The sequence below is a fragment of the Ambystoma mexicanum genome, chromosome 4p (assembly GCF_040938575.1).
Source record: "Ambystoma mexicanum isolate Mex_15411 chromosome 4p, UKY_AmexF1_1, whole genome shotgun sequence".
NCBI lineage: Eukaryota > Metazoa > Chordata > Amphibia > Caudata > Ambystomatidae > Ambystoma > Ambystoma mexicanum.
Window position 1 is genome coordinate 50,560,608 of NC_090927.1, and position 14,624 is coordinate 50,575,231.

The 14,624-nt window shown below is 53.5% G+C and overlaps 15 non-coding genes across 15 annotated transcripts; 11 read left to right on the forward strand and 4 right to left on the reverse strand.

Moving 5' to 3' along the window:
- The first annotated feature begins 592 nt into the window (after positions 1–592).
- TRNAR-ACG (transfer RNA arginine (anticodon ACG)) lies at positions 593–665 on the forward strand. Its single transcript has one exon. It is a non-coding gene; the product is annotated as a tRNA-Arg (tRNA).
- A 1,298-nt stretch (positions 666–1,963) lies between these two features.
- On the forward strand, positions 1,964–2,036 carry TRNAR-ACG (transfer RNA arginine (anticodon ACG)). Its single transcript has one exon. It is a non-coding gene; the product is annotated as a tRNA-Arg (tRNA).
- A 499-nt stretch (positions 2,037–2,535) lies between these two features.
- On the reverse strand, positions 2,536–2,607 carry TRNAE-UUC (transfer RNA glutamic acid (anticodon UUC)). Its single transcript has one exon. It is a non-coding gene; the product is annotated as a tRNA-Glu (tRNA).
- A 734-nt stretch (positions 2,608–3,341) lies between these two features.
- On the forward strand, positions 3,342–3,414 carry TRNAR-ACG (transfer RNA arginine (anticodon ACG)). The gene has a single exon. It is a non-coding gene; the product is annotated as a tRNA-Arg (tRNA).
- A 1,298-nt stretch (positions 3,415–4,712) lies between these two features.
- On the forward strand, positions 4,713–4,785 carry TRNAR-ACG (transfer RNA arginine (anticodon ACG)). The gene has a single exon. It is a non-coding gene; the product is annotated as a tRNA-Arg (tRNA).
- Positions 4,786–5,284: 499 nt separating this feature from the next.
- Positions 5,285–5,356, reverse strand: TRNAE-UUC (transfer RNA glutamic acid (anticodon UUC)). Its single transcript has one exon. It is a non-coding gene; the product is annotated as a tRNA-Glu (tRNA).
- Positions 5,357–6,090: 734 nt separating this feature from the next.
- TRNAR-ACG (transfer RNA arginine (anticodon ACG)) lies at positions 6,091–6,163 on the forward strand. Its single transcript has one exon. It is a non-coding gene; the product is annotated as a tRNA-Arg (tRNA).
- A 1,298-nt stretch (positions 6,164–7,461) lies between these two features.
- Positions 7,462–7,534, forward strand: TRNAR-ACG (transfer RNA arginine (anticodon ACG)). Its single transcript has one exon. It is a non-coding gene; the product is annotated as a tRNA-Arg (tRNA).
- A 1,298-nt stretch (positions 7,535–8,832) lies between these two features.
- On the forward strand, positions 8,833–8,905 carry TRNAR-ACG (transfer RNA arginine (anticodon ACG)). The gene has a single exon. It is a non-coding gene; the product is annotated as a tRNA-Arg (tRNA).
- Positions 8,906–10,203: 1,298 nt separating this feature from the next.
- TRNAR-ACG (transfer RNA arginine (anticodon ACG)) lies at positions 10,204–10,276 on the forward strand. Its single transcript has one exon. It is a non-coding gene; the product is annotated as a tRNA-Arg (tRNA).
- A 499-nt stretch (positions 10,277–10,775) lies between these two features.
- TRNAE-UUC (transfer RNA glutamic acid (anticodon UUC)) lies at positions 10,776–10,847 on the reverse strand. The gene has a single exon. It is a non-coding gene; the product is annotated as a tRNA-Glu (tRNA).
- A 734-nt stretch (positions 10,848–11,581) lies between these two features.
- On the forward strand, positions 11,582–11,654 carry TRNAR-ACG (transfer RNA arginine (anticodon ACG)). The gene has a single exon. It is a non-coding gene; the product is annotated as a tRNA-Arg (tRNA).
- A 1,298-nt stretch (positions 11,655–12,952) lies between these two features.
- TRNAR-ACG (transfer RNA arginine (anticodon ACG)) lies at positions 12,953–13,025 on the forward strand. The gene has a single exon. It is a non-coding gene; the product is annotated as a tRNA-Arg (tRNA).
- A 499-nt stretch (positions 13,026–13,524) lies between these two features.
- Positions 13,525–13,596, reverse strand: TRNAE-UUC (transfer RNA glutamic acid (anticodon UUC)). Its single transcript has one exon. It is a non-coding gene; the product is annotated as a tRNA-Glu (tRNA).
- A 734-nt stretch (positions 13,597–14,330) lies between these two features.
- Positions 14,331–14,403, forward strand: TRNAR-ACG (transfer RNA arginine (anticodon ACG)). Its single transcript has one exon. It is a non-coding gene; the product is annotated as a tRNA-Arg (tRNA).
- The last annotated feature ends 221 nt before the right edge of the window (positions 14,404–14,624 follow it).

Genomic DNA, 14,624 nt, shown 5'->3' on the forward strand with positions numbered 1-14,624 from the left:
ACGCTGCTCTGGTATTGAGCTGTCATTGCTTACAGTGGCTAAGCAAAGCACAATACCAAGACCAATCTAAAAATGACTAGCTTGAGAGAACACGCAAGAACCAAGGGCAGCGGTTCGAGCCCTATCAGGGATGGACGGTCCCCTTTTGCTAAAATGGGCAAGAGAGTCTGCAGTTCCTCTCGGAGGCGCGTGAGTGCTGGGGCACGCCTCATTAACCCTTTGCTGCCCGTCTTGCCACCTGAAACCTGCCCCTTGCCCCCAAAGTGCAGCATTGGCTGGGGGCAAATATCTGCAGCCTATTGGCAGGCTTGAGAAGAGTCCCTGTGGCGCTCCTGAAGTGTGTGGGGAAGTAAGCCCCTGACCGATTGACCCCACCCCCCCAACCCCAATAAATGAAGGCAAATCCTGCTTTGCAATTGCTGCCAACTTTTCAGGGCCTTCCTTTCTAGATAGGACTGGAAGATGAAGCGGCTTGAGAGTCAGCTCCGAAATGAAGAGTAGCATTATTTTCTAAAGAGCTGTGTAATGTGGGGAGGGGGCAAGCACAGCACCTCCCTTTTGTGGAAGGATAGGGGTATGCGCAGACCCACGAGGGCCAGTGGCGCAATGGATAACGCGTCTGACTACGGATCAGAAGATTGTAGGTTCGACTCCTACCTGGCTCGGGGAAGCGCGTTTTGTTTTTAATTTAACCCCAATTGTGATTGCGTAGTCTCTGTCTTCTCCCTAGCCTTGGCCGAGGTACTGAACGCTTAACACTCGAGGTCAGCGGAAATGACGGTCTGTCAGGGCGCCCTTCTTTCCTCTGGCCTTTAACGTCTTGCAGCAACGGTTTCAATGCAAGGCGGCCTGTTTTCCAAATGTGGTCCCACCGTTGCTCTCTTGACGGGGGGTGCGGGGGACACGTCACGCCTCAAAGGTGGGTGCAGACGAGATCTCGGGTATGAAAGCCGCAGACATTGGTATGCACCTCATACCCAAGCCGCTTGTAGTCGGCCCTTCTTCTTGCAAGTCCAGCCCTCATACTGAGGAATCGGGAGCCTGAAACACGGACAGACTACATGGGGCCGCCGGGGCCCCAAGGGAAACAATGTGGGGAAATTCAGGCTTTTCTCAAAATGTAAATGCAACAGAAACGGAATCGGGAGTTCTATGTAGAAAAGGCTAGTCTTCCCATACCGGGCCGCCTGGGTGAAAACCAGGAATCCTAACCGCTAGACCATATGGGAGGCTGTCAGCAAGAAGCAGGTTATGGAGATCCTGAGAGCAGTGCCCCATGGGTCCACCACTGGCAGGATGCTTGAGAAGCTTGACCGGTGGTGTCCCACGCAAATGACCGAGATGCACTTTCAGTGGCAGAAATCAAGCTTTACGCTGCTCTGGTATTGAGCTGTCATTGCTTACAGTGGCTAAGCAAAGCACAATACCAAGACCAATCTAAAAATGACTAGCTTGAGAGAACACGCAAGAACCAAGGGCAGCGGTTCGAGCCCTATCAGGGATGGACGGTCCCCTTTTGCTAAAATGGGCAAGAGAGTCTGCAGTTCCTCTCGGAGGCGCGTGAGTGCTGGGGCACGCCTCATTAACCCTTTGCTGCCCGTCTTGCCACCTGAAACCTGCCCCTTGCCCCCAAAGTGCAGCATTGGCTGGGGGCAAATATCTGCAGCCTATTGGCAGGCTTGAGAAGAGTCCCTGTGGCGCTCCTGAAGTGTGTGGGGAAGTAAGCCCCTGACCGATTGACCCCACCCCCCCAACCCCAATAAATGAAGGCAAATCCTGCTTTGCAATTGCTGCCAACTTTTCAGGGCCTTCCTTTCTAGATAGGACTGGAAGATGAAGCGGCTTGAGAGTCAGCTCCGAAAGGAAGAGTAGCATTATTTTCTAAAGAGCTGTGTAATGTGGGGAGGGGGCAAGCACAGCACCTCCCTTTTGTGGAAGGATAGGGGTATGCGCAGACCCACGAGGGCCAGTGGCGCAATGGATAACGCGTCTGACTACGGATCAGAAGATTGTAGGTTCGACTCCTACCTGGCTCGGGGAAGCGCGTTTTGTTTTTAATTTAACCCCAATTGTGATTGCGTAGTCTCTGTCTTCTCCCTAGCCTTGGCCGAGGTACTGAACGCTTAACACTCGAGGTCAGCGGAAATGACGGTCTGTCAGGGCGCCCTTCTTTCCTCTGGCCTTTAACGTCTTGCAGCAACGGTTTCAATGCAAGGCGGCCTGTTTTCCAAATGTGGTCCCACCGTTGCTCTCTTGACGGGGGGTGCGGGGGACACGTCACGCCTCAAAGGTGGGTGCAGACGAGATCTCGGGTATGAAAGCCGCAGACATTGGTATGCACCTCATACCCAAGCCGCTTGTAGTCGGCCCTTCTTCTTGCAAGTCCAGCCCTCATACTGAGGAATCGGGAGCCTGAAACACGGACAGACTGCATGGGGCCGCCGGGGCCCCAAGGGAAACAATGTGGGGAAATTCAGGCTTTTCTCAAAATGTAAATGCAACAGAAACGGGAGTTCTATGTAGAAAAGGCTAGTCTTCCCATACCGGGAGTCGAACCCGGGCCGCCTGGGTGAAAACCAGGAATCCTAACCGCTAGACCATATGGGAGGCTGTCAGCAAGAAGCAGGTTATGGAGATCCTGAGAGCAGTGCCCCATGGGTCCACCACTGGCAGGATGCTTGAGAAGCTTGACCGGTGGTGTCCCACGCAAATGACCGAGATGCACTTTCAGTGGCAGAAATCAAGCTTTACGCTGCTCTGGTATTGAGCTGTCATTGCTTACAGTGGCTAAGCAAAGCACAATACCAAGACCAATCTAAAAATGACTAGCTTGAGAGAACACGCAAGAACCAAGGGCAGCGGTTCGAGCCCTATCAGGGATGGACGGTCCCCTTTTGCTAAAATGGGCAAGAGAGTCTGCAGTTCCTCTCGGAGGCGCGTGAGTGCTGGGGCACGCCTCATTAACCCTTTGCTGCCCGTCTTGCCACCTGAAACCTGCCCCTTGCCCCCAAAGTGCAGCATTGGCTGGGGGCAAATATCTGCAGCCTATTGGCAGGCTTGAGAAGAGTCCCTGTGGCGCTCCTGAAGTGTGTGGGGAAGTAAGCCCCTGACCGATTGACCCCACCCCCCCAACCCCAATAAATGAAGGCAAATCCTGCTTTGCAATTGCTGCCAACTTTTCAGGGCCTTCCTTTCTAGATAGGACTGGAAGATGAAGCGGCTTGAGAGTCAGCTCCGAAATGAAGAGTAGCATTATTTTCTAAAGAGCTGTGTAATGTGGGGAGGGGGCAAGCACAGCACCTCCCTTTTGTGGAAGGATAGGGGTATGCGCAGACCCACGAGGGCCAGTGGCGCAATGGATAACGCGTCTGACTACGGATCAGAAGATTGTAGGTTCGACTCCTACCTGGCTCGGGGAAGCGCGTTTTGTTTTTAATTTAACCCCAATTGTGATTGCGTAGTCTCTGTCTTCTCCCTAGCCTTGGCCGAGGTACTGAACGCTTAACACTCGAGGTCAGCGGAAATGACGGTCTGTCAGGGCGCCCTTCTTTCCTCTGGCCTTTAACGTCTTGCAGCAACGGTTTCAATGCAAGGCGGCCTGTTTTCCAAATGTGGTCCCACCGTTGCTCTCTTGACGGGGGGTGCGGGGGACACGTCACGCCTCAAAGGTGGGTGCAGACGAGATCTCGGGTATGAAAGCCGCAGACATTGGTATGCACCTCATACCCAAGCCGCTTGTAGTCGGCCCTTCTTCTTGCAAGTCCAGCCCTCATACTGAGGAATCGGGAGCCTGAAACACGGACAGACTGCATGGGGCCGCCGGGGCCCCAAGGGAAACAATGTGGGGAAATTCAGGCTTTTCTCAAAATGTAAATGCAACAGAAACGGAATCGGGAGTTCTATGTAGAAAAGGCTAGTCTTCCCATACCGGGCCGCCTGGGTGAAAACCAGGAATCCTAACCGCTAGACCATATGGGAGGCTGTCAGCAAGAAGCAGGTTATGGAGATCCTGAGAGCAGTGCCCCATGGGTCCACCACTGGCAGGATGCTTGAGAAGCTTGACCGGTGGTGTCCCACGCAAATGACCGAGATGCACTTTCAGTGGCAGAAATCAAGCTTTACGCTGCTCTGGTATTGAGCTGTCATTGCTTACAGTGGCTAAGCAAAGCACAATACCAAGACCAATCTAAAAATGACTAGCTTGAGAGAACACGCAAGAACCAAGGGCAGCGGTTCGAGCCCTATCAGGGATGGACGGTCCCCTTTTGCTAAAATGGGCAAGAGAGTCTGCAGTTCCTCTCGGAGGCGCGTGAGTGCTGGGGCACGCCTCATTAACCCTTTGCTGCCCGTCTTGCCACCTGAAACCTGCCCCTTGCCCCCAAAGTGCAGCATTGGCTGGGGGCAAATATCTGCAGCCTATTGGCAGGCTTGAGAAGAGTCCCTGTGGCGCTCCTGAAGTGTGTGGGGAAGTAAGCCCCTGACCGATTGACCCCACCCCCCCAACCCCAATAAATGAAGGCAAATCCTGCTTTGCAATTGCTGCCAACTTTTCAGGGCCTTCCTTTCTAGATAGGACTGGAAGATGAAGCGGCTTGAGAGTCAGCTCCGAAATGAAGAGTAGCATTATTTTCTAAAGAGCTGTGTAATGTGGGGAGGGGGCAAGCACAGCACCTCCCTTTTGTGGAAGGATAGGGGTATGCGCAGACCCACGAGGGCCAGTGGCGCAATGGATAACGCGTCTGACTACGGATCAGAAGATTGTAGGTTCGACTCCTACCTGGCTCGGGGAAGCGCGTTTTGTTTTTAATTTAACCCCAATTGTGATTGCGTAGTCTCTGTCTTCTCCCTAGCCTTGGCCGAGGTACTGAACGCTTAACACTCGAGGTCAGCGGAAATGACGGTCTGTCAGGGCGCCCTTCTTTCCTCTGGCCTTTAACGTCTTGCAGCAACGGTTTCAATGCAAGGCGGCCTGTTTTCCAAATGTGGTCCCACCGTTGCTCTCTTGACGGGGGGTGCGGGGGACACGTCACGCCTCAAAGGTGGGTGCAGACGAGATCTCGGGTATGAAAGCCGCAGACATTGGTATGCACCTCATACCCAAGCCGCTTGTAGTCGGCCCTTCTTCTTGCAAGTCCAGCCCTCATACTGAGGAATCGGGAGCCTGAAACACGGACAGACTGCATGGGGCCGCCGGGGCCCCAAGGGAAACAATGTGGGGAAATTCAGGCTTTTCTCAAAATGTAAATGCAACAGAAACGGGAGTTCTATGTAGAAAAGGCTAGTCTTCCCATACCGGGAGTCGAACCCGGGCCGCCTGGGTGAAAACCAGGAATCCTAACCGCTAGACCATATGGGAAGCTGTCAGCAAGAAGCAGGTTATGGAGATCCTGAGAGCAGTGCCCCATGGGTCCACCACTGGCAGGATGCTTGAGAAGCTTGACCGGTGGTGTCCCACGCAAATGACCGAGATGCACTTTCAGTGGCAGAAATCAAGCTTTACGCTGCTCTGGTATTGAGCTGTCATTGCTTACAGTGGCTAAGCAAAGCACAATACCAAGACCAATCTAAAAATGACTAGCTTGAGAGAACACGCAAGAACCAAGGGCAGCGGTTCGAGCCCTATCAGGGATGGACGGTCCCCTTTTGCTAAAATGGGCAAGAGAGTCTGCAGTTCCTCTCGGAGGCGCGTGAGTGCTGGGGCACGCCTCATTAACCCTTTGCTGCCCGTCTTGCCACCTGAAACCTGCCCCTTGCCCCCAAAGTGCAGCATTGGCTGGGGGCAAATATCTGCAGCCTATTGGCAGGCTTGAGAAGAGTCCCTGTGGCGCTCCTGAAGTGTGTGGGGAAGTAAGCCCCTGACCGATTGACCCCACCCCCCCAACCCCAATAAATGAAGGCAAATCCTGCTTTGCAATTGCTGCCAACTTTTCAGGGCCTTCCTTTCTAGATAGGACTGGAAGATGAAGCGGCTTGAGAGTCAGCTCCGAAATGAAGAGTAGCATTATTTTCTAAAGAGCTGTGTAATGTGGGGAGGGGGCAAGCACAGCACCTCCCTTTTGTGGAAGGATAGGGGTATGCGCAGACCCACGAGGGCCAGTGGCGCAATGGATAACGCGTCTGACTACGGATCAGAAGATTGTAGGTTCGACTCCTACCTGGCTCGGGGAAGCGCGTTTTGTTTTTAATTTAACCCCAATTGTGATTGCGTAGTCTCTGTCTTCTCCCTAGCCTTGGCCGAGGTACTGAACGCTTAACACTCGAGGTCAGCGGAAATGACGGTCTGTCAGGGCGCCCTTCTTTCCTCTGGCCTTTAACGTCTTGCAGCAACGGTTTCAATGCAAGGCGGCCTGTTTTCCAAATGTGGTCCCACCGTTGCTCTCTTGACGGGGGGTGCGGGGGACACGTCACGCCTCAAAGGTGGGTGCAGACGAGATCTCGGGTATGAAAGCCGCAGACATTGGTATGCACCTCATACCCAAGCCGCTTGTAGTCGGCCCTTCTTCTTGCAAGTCCAGCCCTCATACTGAGGAATCGGGAGCCTGAAACACGGACAGACTGCATGGGGCCGCCGGGGCCCCAAGGGAAACAATGTGGGGAAATTCAGGCTTTTCTCAAAATGTAAATGCAACAGAAACGGAATCGGGAGTTCTATGTAGAAAAGGCTAGTCTTCCCATACCGGGCCGCCTGGGTGAAAACCAGGAATCCTAACCGCTAGACCATATGGGAGGCTGTCAGCAAGAAGCAGGTTATGGAGATCCTGAGAGCAGTGCCCCATGGGTCCACCACTGGCAGGATGCTTGAGAAGCTTGACCGGTGGTGTCCCACGCAAATGACCGAGATGCACTTTCAGTGGCAGAAATCAAGCTTTACGCTGCTCTGGTATTGAGCTGTCATTGCTTACAGTGGCTAAGCAAAGCACAATACCAAGACCAATCTAAAAATGACTAGCTTGAGAGAACACGCAAGAACCAAGGGCAGCGGTTCGAGCCCTATCAGGGATGGACGGTCCCCTTTTGCTAAAATGGGCAAGAGAGTCTGCAGTTCCTCTCGGAGGCGCGTGAGTGCTGGGGCACGCCTCATTAACCCTTTGCTGCCCGTCTTGCCACCTGAAACCTGCCCCTTGCCCCCAAAGTGCAGCATTGGCTGGGGGCAAATATCTGCAGCCTATTGGCAGGCTTGAGAAGAGTCCCTGTGGCGCTCCTGAAGTGTGTGGGGAAGTAAGCCCCTGACCGATTGACCCCACCCCCCCAACCCCAATAAATGAAGGCAAATCCTGCTTTGCAATTGCTGCCAACTTTTCAGGGCCTTCCTTTCTAGATAGGACTGGAAGATGAAGCGGCTTGAGAGTCAGCTCCGAAATGAAGAGTAGCATTATTTTCTAAAGAGCTGTGTAATGTGGGGAGGGGGCAAGCACAGCACCTCCCTTTTGTGGAAGGATAGGGGTATGCGCAGACCCACGAGGGCCAGTGGCGCAATGGATAACGCGTCTGACTACGGATCAGAAGATTGTAGGTTCGACTCCTACCTGGCTCGGGGAAGCGCGTTTTGTTTTTAATTTAACCCCAATTGTGATTGCGTAGTCTCTGTCTTCTCCCTAGCCTTGGCCGAGGTACTGAACGCTTAACACTCGAGGTCAGCGGAAATGACGGTCTGTCAGGGCGCCCTTCTTTCCTCTGGCCTTTAACGTCTTGCAGCAACGGTTTCAATGCAAGGCGGCCTGTTTTCCAAATGTGGTCCCACCGTTGCTCTCTTGACGGGGGGTGCGGGGGACACGTCACGCCTCAAAGGTGGGTGCAGACGAGATCTCGGGTATGAAAGCCGCAGACATTGGTATGCACCTCATACCCAAGCCGCTTGTAGTCGGCCCTTCTTCTTGCAAGTCCAGCCCTCATACTGAGGAATCGGGAGCCTGAAACACGGACAGACTACATGGGGCCGCCGGGGCCCCAAGGGAAACAATGTGGGGAAATTCAGGCTTTTCTCAAAATGTAAATGCAACAGAAACGGAATCGGGAGTTCTATGTAGAAAAGGCTAGTCTTCCCATACCGGGCCGCCTGGGTGAAAACCAGGAATCCTAACCGCTAGACCATATGGGAGGCTGTCAGCAAGAAGCAGGTTATGGAGATCCTGAGAGCAGTGCCCCATGGGTCCACCACTGGCAGGATGCTTGAGAAGCTTGACCGGTGGTGTCCCACGCAAATGACCGAGATGCACTTTCAGTGGCAGAAATCAAGCTTTACGCTGCTCTGGTATTGAGCTGTCATTGCTTACAGTGGCTAAGCAAAGCACAATACCAAGACCAATCTAAAAATGACTAGCTTGAGAGAACACGCAAGAACCAAGGGCAGCGGTTCGAGCCCTATCAGGGATGGACGGTCCCCTTTTGCTAAAATGGGCAAGAGAGTCTGCAGTTCCTCTCGGAGGCGCGTGAGTGCTGGGGCACGCCTCATTAACCCTTTGCTGCCCGTCTTGCCACCTGAAACCTGCCCCTTGCCCCCAAAGTGCAGCATTGGCTGGGGGCAAATATCTGCAGCCTATTGGCAGGCTTGAGAAGAGTCCCTGTGGCGCTCCTGAAGTGTGTGGGGAAGTAAGCCCCTGACCGATTGACCCCACCCCCCCAACCCCAATAAATGAAGGCAAATCCTGCTTTGCAATTGCTGCCAACTTTTCAGGGCCTTCCTTTCTAGATAGGACTGGAAGATGAAGCGGCTTGAGAGTCAGCTCCGAAATGAAGAGTAGCATTATTTTCTAAAGAGCTGTGTAATGTGGGGAGGGGGCAAGCACAGCACCTCCCTTTTGTGGAAGGATAGGGGTATGCGCAGACCCACGAGGGCCAGTGGCGCAATGGATAACGCGTCTGACTACGGATCAGAAGATTGTAGGTTCGACTCCTACCTGGCTCGGGGAAGCGCGTTTTGTTTTTAATTTAACCCCAATTGTGATTGCGTAGTCTCTGTCTTCTCCCTAGCCTTGGCCGAGGTACTGAACGCTTAACACTCGAGGTCAGCGGAAATGACGGTCTGTCAGGGCGCCCTTCTTTCCTCTGGCCTTTAACGTCTTGCAGCAACGGTTTCAATGCAAGGCGGCCTGTTTTCCAAATGTGGTCCCACCGTTGCTCTCTTGACGGGGGGTGCGGGGGACACGTCACGCCTCAAAGGTGGGTGCAGACGAGATCTCGGGTATGAAAGCCGCAGACATTGGTATGCACCTCATACCCAAGCCGCTTGTAGTCGGCCCTTCTTCTTGCAAGTCCAGCCCTCATACTGAGGAATCGGGAGCCTGAAACACGGACAGACTACATGGGGCCGCCGGGGCCCCAAGGGAAACAATGTGGGGAAATTCAGGCTTTTCTCAAAATGTAAATGCAACAGAAACGGAATCGGGAGTTCTATGTAGAAAAGGCTAGTCTTCCCATACCGGGCCGCCTGGGTGAAAACCAGGAATCCTAACCGCTAGACCATATGGGAGGCTGTCAGCAAGAAGCAGGTTATGGAGATCCTGAGAGCAGTGCCCCATGGGTCCACCACTGGCAGGATGCTTGAGAAGCTTGACCGGTGGTGTCCCACGCAAATGACCGAGATGCACTTTCAGTGGCAGAAATCAAGCTTTACGCTGCTCTGGTATTGAGCTGTCATTGCTTACAGTGGCTAAGCAAAGCACAATACCAAGACCAATCTAAAAATGACTAGCTTGAGAGAACACGCAAGAACCAAGGGCAGCGGTTCGAGCCCTATCAGGGATGGACGGTCCCCTTTTGCTAAAATGGGCAAGAGAGTCTGCAGTTCCTCTCGGAGGCGCGTGAGTGCTGGGGCACGCCTCATTAACCCTTTGCTGCCCGTCTTGCCACCTGAAACCTGCCCCTTGCCCCCAAAGTGCAGCATTGGCTGGGGGCAAATATCTGCAGCCTATTGGCAGGCTTGAGAAGAGTCCCTGTGGCGCTCCTGAAGTGTGTGGGGAAGTAAGCCCCTGACCGATTGACCCCACCCCCCCAACCCCAATAAATGAAGGCAAATCCTGCTTTGCAATTGCTGCCAACTTTTCAGGGCCTTCCTTTCTAGATAGGACTGGAAGATGAAGCGGCTTGAGAGTCAGCTCCGAAATGAAGAGTAGCATTATTTTCTAAAGAGCTGTGTAATGTGGGGAGGGGGCAAGCACAGCACCTCCCTTTTGTGGAAGGATAGGGGTATGCGCAGACCCACGAGGGCCAGTGGCGCAATGGATAACGCGTCTGACTACGGATCAGAAGATTGTAGGTTCGACTCCTACCTGGCTCGGGGAAGCGCGTTTTGTTTTTAATTTAACCCCAATTGTGATTGCGTAGTCTCTGTCTTCTCCCTAGCCTTGGCCGAGGTACTGAACGCTTAACACTCGAGGTCAGCGGAAATGACGGTCTGTCAGGGCGCCCTTCTTTCCTCTGGCCTTTAACGTCTTGCAGCAACGGTTTCAATGCAAGGCGGCCTGTTTTCCAAATGTGGTCCCACCGTTGCTCTCTTGACGGGGGGTGCGGGGGACACGTCACGCCTCAAAGGTGGGTGCAGACGAGATCTCGGGTATGAAAGCCGCAGACATTGGTATGCACCTCATACCCAAGCCGCTTGTAGTCGGCCCTTCTTCTTGCAAGTCCAGCCCTCATACTGAGGAATCGGGAGCCTGAAACACGGACAGACTGCATGGGGCCGCCGGGGCCCCAAGGGAAACAATGTGGGGAAATTCAGGCTTTTCTCAAAATGTAAATGCAACAGAAACGGGAGTTCTATGTAGAAAAGGCTAGTCTTCCCATACCGGGAGTCGAACCCGGGCCGCCTGGGTGAAAACCAGGAATCCTAACCGCTAGACCATATGGGAGGCTGTCAGCAAGAAGCAGGTTATGGAGATCCTGAGAGCAGTGCCCCATGGGTCCACCACTGGCAGGATGCTTGAGAAGCTTGACCGGTGGTGTCCCACGCAAATGACCGAGATGCACTTTCAGTGGCAGAAATCAAGCTTTACGCTGCTCTGGTATTGAGCTGTCATTGCTTACAGTGGCTAAGCAAAGCACAATACCAAGACCAATCTAAAAATGACTAGCTTGAGAGAACACGCAAGAACCAAGGGCAGCGGTTCGAGCCCTATCAGGGATGGACGGTCCCCTTTTGCTAAAATGGGCAAGAGAGTCTGCAGTTCCTCTCGGAGGCGCGTGAGTGCTGGGGCACGCCTCATTAACCCTTTGCTGCCCGTCTTGCCACCTGAAACCTGCCCCTTGCCCCCAAAGTGCAGCATTGGCTGGGGGCAAATATCTGCAGCCTATTGGCAGGCTTGAGAAGAGTCCCTGTGGCGCTCCTGAAGTGTGTGGGGAAGTAAGCCCCTGACCGATTGACCCCACCCCCCCAACCCCAATAAATGAAGGCAAATCCTGCTTTGCAATTGCTGCCAACTTTTCAGGGCCTTCCTTTCTAGATAGGACTGGAAGATGAAGCGGCTTGAGAGTCAGCTCCGAAATGAAGAGTAGCATTATTTTCTAAAGAGCTGTGTAATGTGGGGAGGGGGCAAGCACAGCACCTCCCTTTTGTGGAAGGATAGGGGTATGCGCAGACCCACGAGGGCCAGTGGCGCAATGGATAACGCGTCTGACTACGGATCAGAAGATTGTAGGTTCGACTCCTACCTGGCTCGGGGAAGCGCGTTTTGTTTTTAATTTAACCCCAATTGTGATTGCGTAGTCTCTGTCTTCTCCCTAGCCTTGGCCGAGGTACTGAACGCTTAACACTCGAGGTCAGCGGAAATGACGGTCTGTCAGGGCGCCCTTCTTTCCTCTGGCCTTTAACGTCTTGCAGCAACGGTTTCAATGCAAGGCGGCCTGTTTTCCAAATGTGGTCCCACCGTTGCTCTCTTGACGGGGGGTGCGGGGGACACGTCACGCCTCAAAGGTGGGTGCAGACGAGATCTCGGGTATGAAAGCCGCAGACATTGGTATGCACCTCATACCCAAGCCGCTTGTAGTCGGCCCTTCTTCTTGCAAGTCCAGCCCTCATACTGAGGAATCGGGAGCCTGAAACACGGACAGACTGCATGGGGCCGCCGGGGCCCCAAGGGAAACAATGTGGGGAAATTCAGGCTTTTCTCAAAATGTAAATGCAACAGAAACGGAATCGGGAGTTCTATGTAGAAAAGGCTAGTCTTCCCATACCGGGCCGCCTGGGTGAAAACCAGGAATCCTAACCGCTAGACCATATGGGAGGCTGTCAGCAAGAAGCAGGTTATGGAGATCCTGAGAGCAGTGCCCCATGGGTCCACCACTGGCAGGATGCTTGAGAAGCTTGACCGGTGGTGTCCCACGCAAATGACCGAGATGCACTTTCAGTGGCAGAAATCAAGCTTTACGCTGCTCTGGTATTGAGCTGTCATTGCTTACAGTGGCTAAGCAAAGCACAATACCAAGACCAATCTAAAAATGACTAGCTTGAGAGAACACGCAAGAACCAAGGGCAGCGGTTCGAGCCCTATCAGGGATGGACGGTCCCCTTTTGCTAAAATGGGCAAGAGAGTCTGCAGTTCCTCTCGGAGGCGCGTGAGTGCTGGGGCACGCCTCATTAACCCTTTGCTGCCCGTCTTGCCACCTGAAACCTGCCCCTTGCCCCCAAAGTGCAGCATTGGCTGGGGGCAAATATCTGCAGCCTATTGGCAGGCTTGAGAAGAGTCCCTGTGGCGCTCCTGAAGTGTGTGGGGAAGTAAGCCCCTGACCGATTGACCCCACCCCCCCAACCCCAATAAATGAAGGCAAATCCTGCTTTGCAATTGCTGCCAACTTTTCAGGGCCTTCCTTTCTAGATAGGACTGGAAGATGAAGCGGCTTGAGAGTCAGCTCCGAAATGAAGAGTAGCATTATTTTCTAAAGAGCTGTGTAATGTGGGGTGGGGGCAAGCACAGCACCTCCCTTTTGTGGAAGGATAGGGGTATGCGCAGACCCACGAGGGCCAGTGGCGCAATGGATAACGCGTCTGACTACGGATCAGAAGATTGTAGGTTCGACTCCTACCTGGCTCGGGGAAGCGCGTTTTGTTTTTAATTTAACCCCAATTGTGATTGCGTAGTCTCTGTCTTCTCCCTAGCCTTGGCCGAGGTACTGAACGCTTAACACTCGAGGTCAGCGGAAATGACGGTCTGTCAGGGCGCCCTTCTTTCCTCTGGCCTTTAACGTCTTGCAGCAACGGTTTCAATGCAAGGCGGCCTGTTTTCCAAATGTGGTCCCACCGTTGCTCTCTTGACGGGGGGTGCGGGGGACACGTCACGCCTCAAAGGTGGGTGCAGACGAGATCTCGGGTATGAAAGCCGCAGACATTGGTATGCACCTCATACCCAAGCCGCTTGTAGTCGGCCCTTCTTCTTGCAAGTCCAGCCCTCATACTGAGGAATCGGGAGCCTGAAACACGGACAGACTGCATGGGGCCGCCGGGGCCCCAAGGGAAACAATGTGGGGAAATTCAGGCTTTTCTCAAAATGTAAATGCAACAGAAACGGGAGTTCTATGTAGAAAAGGCTAGTCTTCCCATACCGGGAGTCGAACCCGGGCCGCCTGGGTGAAAACCAGGAATCCTAACCGCTAGACCATATGGGAGGCTGTCAGCAAGAAGCAGGTTATGGAGATCCTGAGAGCAGTGCCCCATGGGTCCACCACTGGCAGGATGCTTGAGAAGCTTGACCGGTGGTGTCCCACGCAAATGACCGAGATGCACTTTCAGTGGCAGAAATCAAGCTTTACGCTGCTCTGGTATTGAGCTGTCATTGCTTACAGTGGCTAAGCAAAGCACAATACCAAGACCAATCTAAAAATGACTAGCTTGAGAGAACACGCAAGAACCAAGGGCAGCGGTTCGAGCCCTATCAGGGATGGACGGTCCCCTTTTGCTAAAATGGGCAAGAGAGTCTGCAGTTCCTCTCGGAGGCGCGTGAGTGCTGGGGCACGCCTCATTAACCCTTTGCTGCCCGTCTTGCCACCTGAAACCTGCCCCTTGCCCCCAAAGTGCAGCATTGGCTGGGGGCAAATATCTGCAGCCTATTGGCAGGCTTGAGAAGAGTCCCTGTGGCGCTCCTGAAGTGTGTGGGGAAGTAAGCCCCTGACCGATTGACCCCACCCCCCCAACCCCAATAAATGAAGGCAAATCCTGCTTTGCAATTGCTGCCAACTTTTCAGGGCCTTCCTTTCTAGATAGGACTGGAAGATGAAGCGGCTTGAGAGTCAGCTCCGAAATGAAGAGTAGCATTATTTTCTAAAGAGCTGTGTAATGTGGGGAGGGGGCAAGCACAGCACCTCCCTTTTGTGGAAGGATAGGGGTATGCGCAGACCCACGAGGGCCAGTGGCGCAATGGATAACGCGTCTGACTACGGATCAGAAGATTGTAGGTTCGACTCCTACCTGGCTCGGGGAAGCGCGTTTTGTTTTTAATTTAACCCCAATTGTGATTGCGTAGTCTCTGTCTTCTCCCTAGCCTTGGCCGAGGTACTGAACGCTTAACACTCGAGGTCAGCGGAAATGACGGTCTGTCAGGGCGCCCTTCTTTCCTCTGGCCTTTAACGTCTTGCAGCAACGGTTTCAATGCAAGGCGGCCTGTTTTCCAAATGTGGTCCCACCGTTGCTCTCTTGA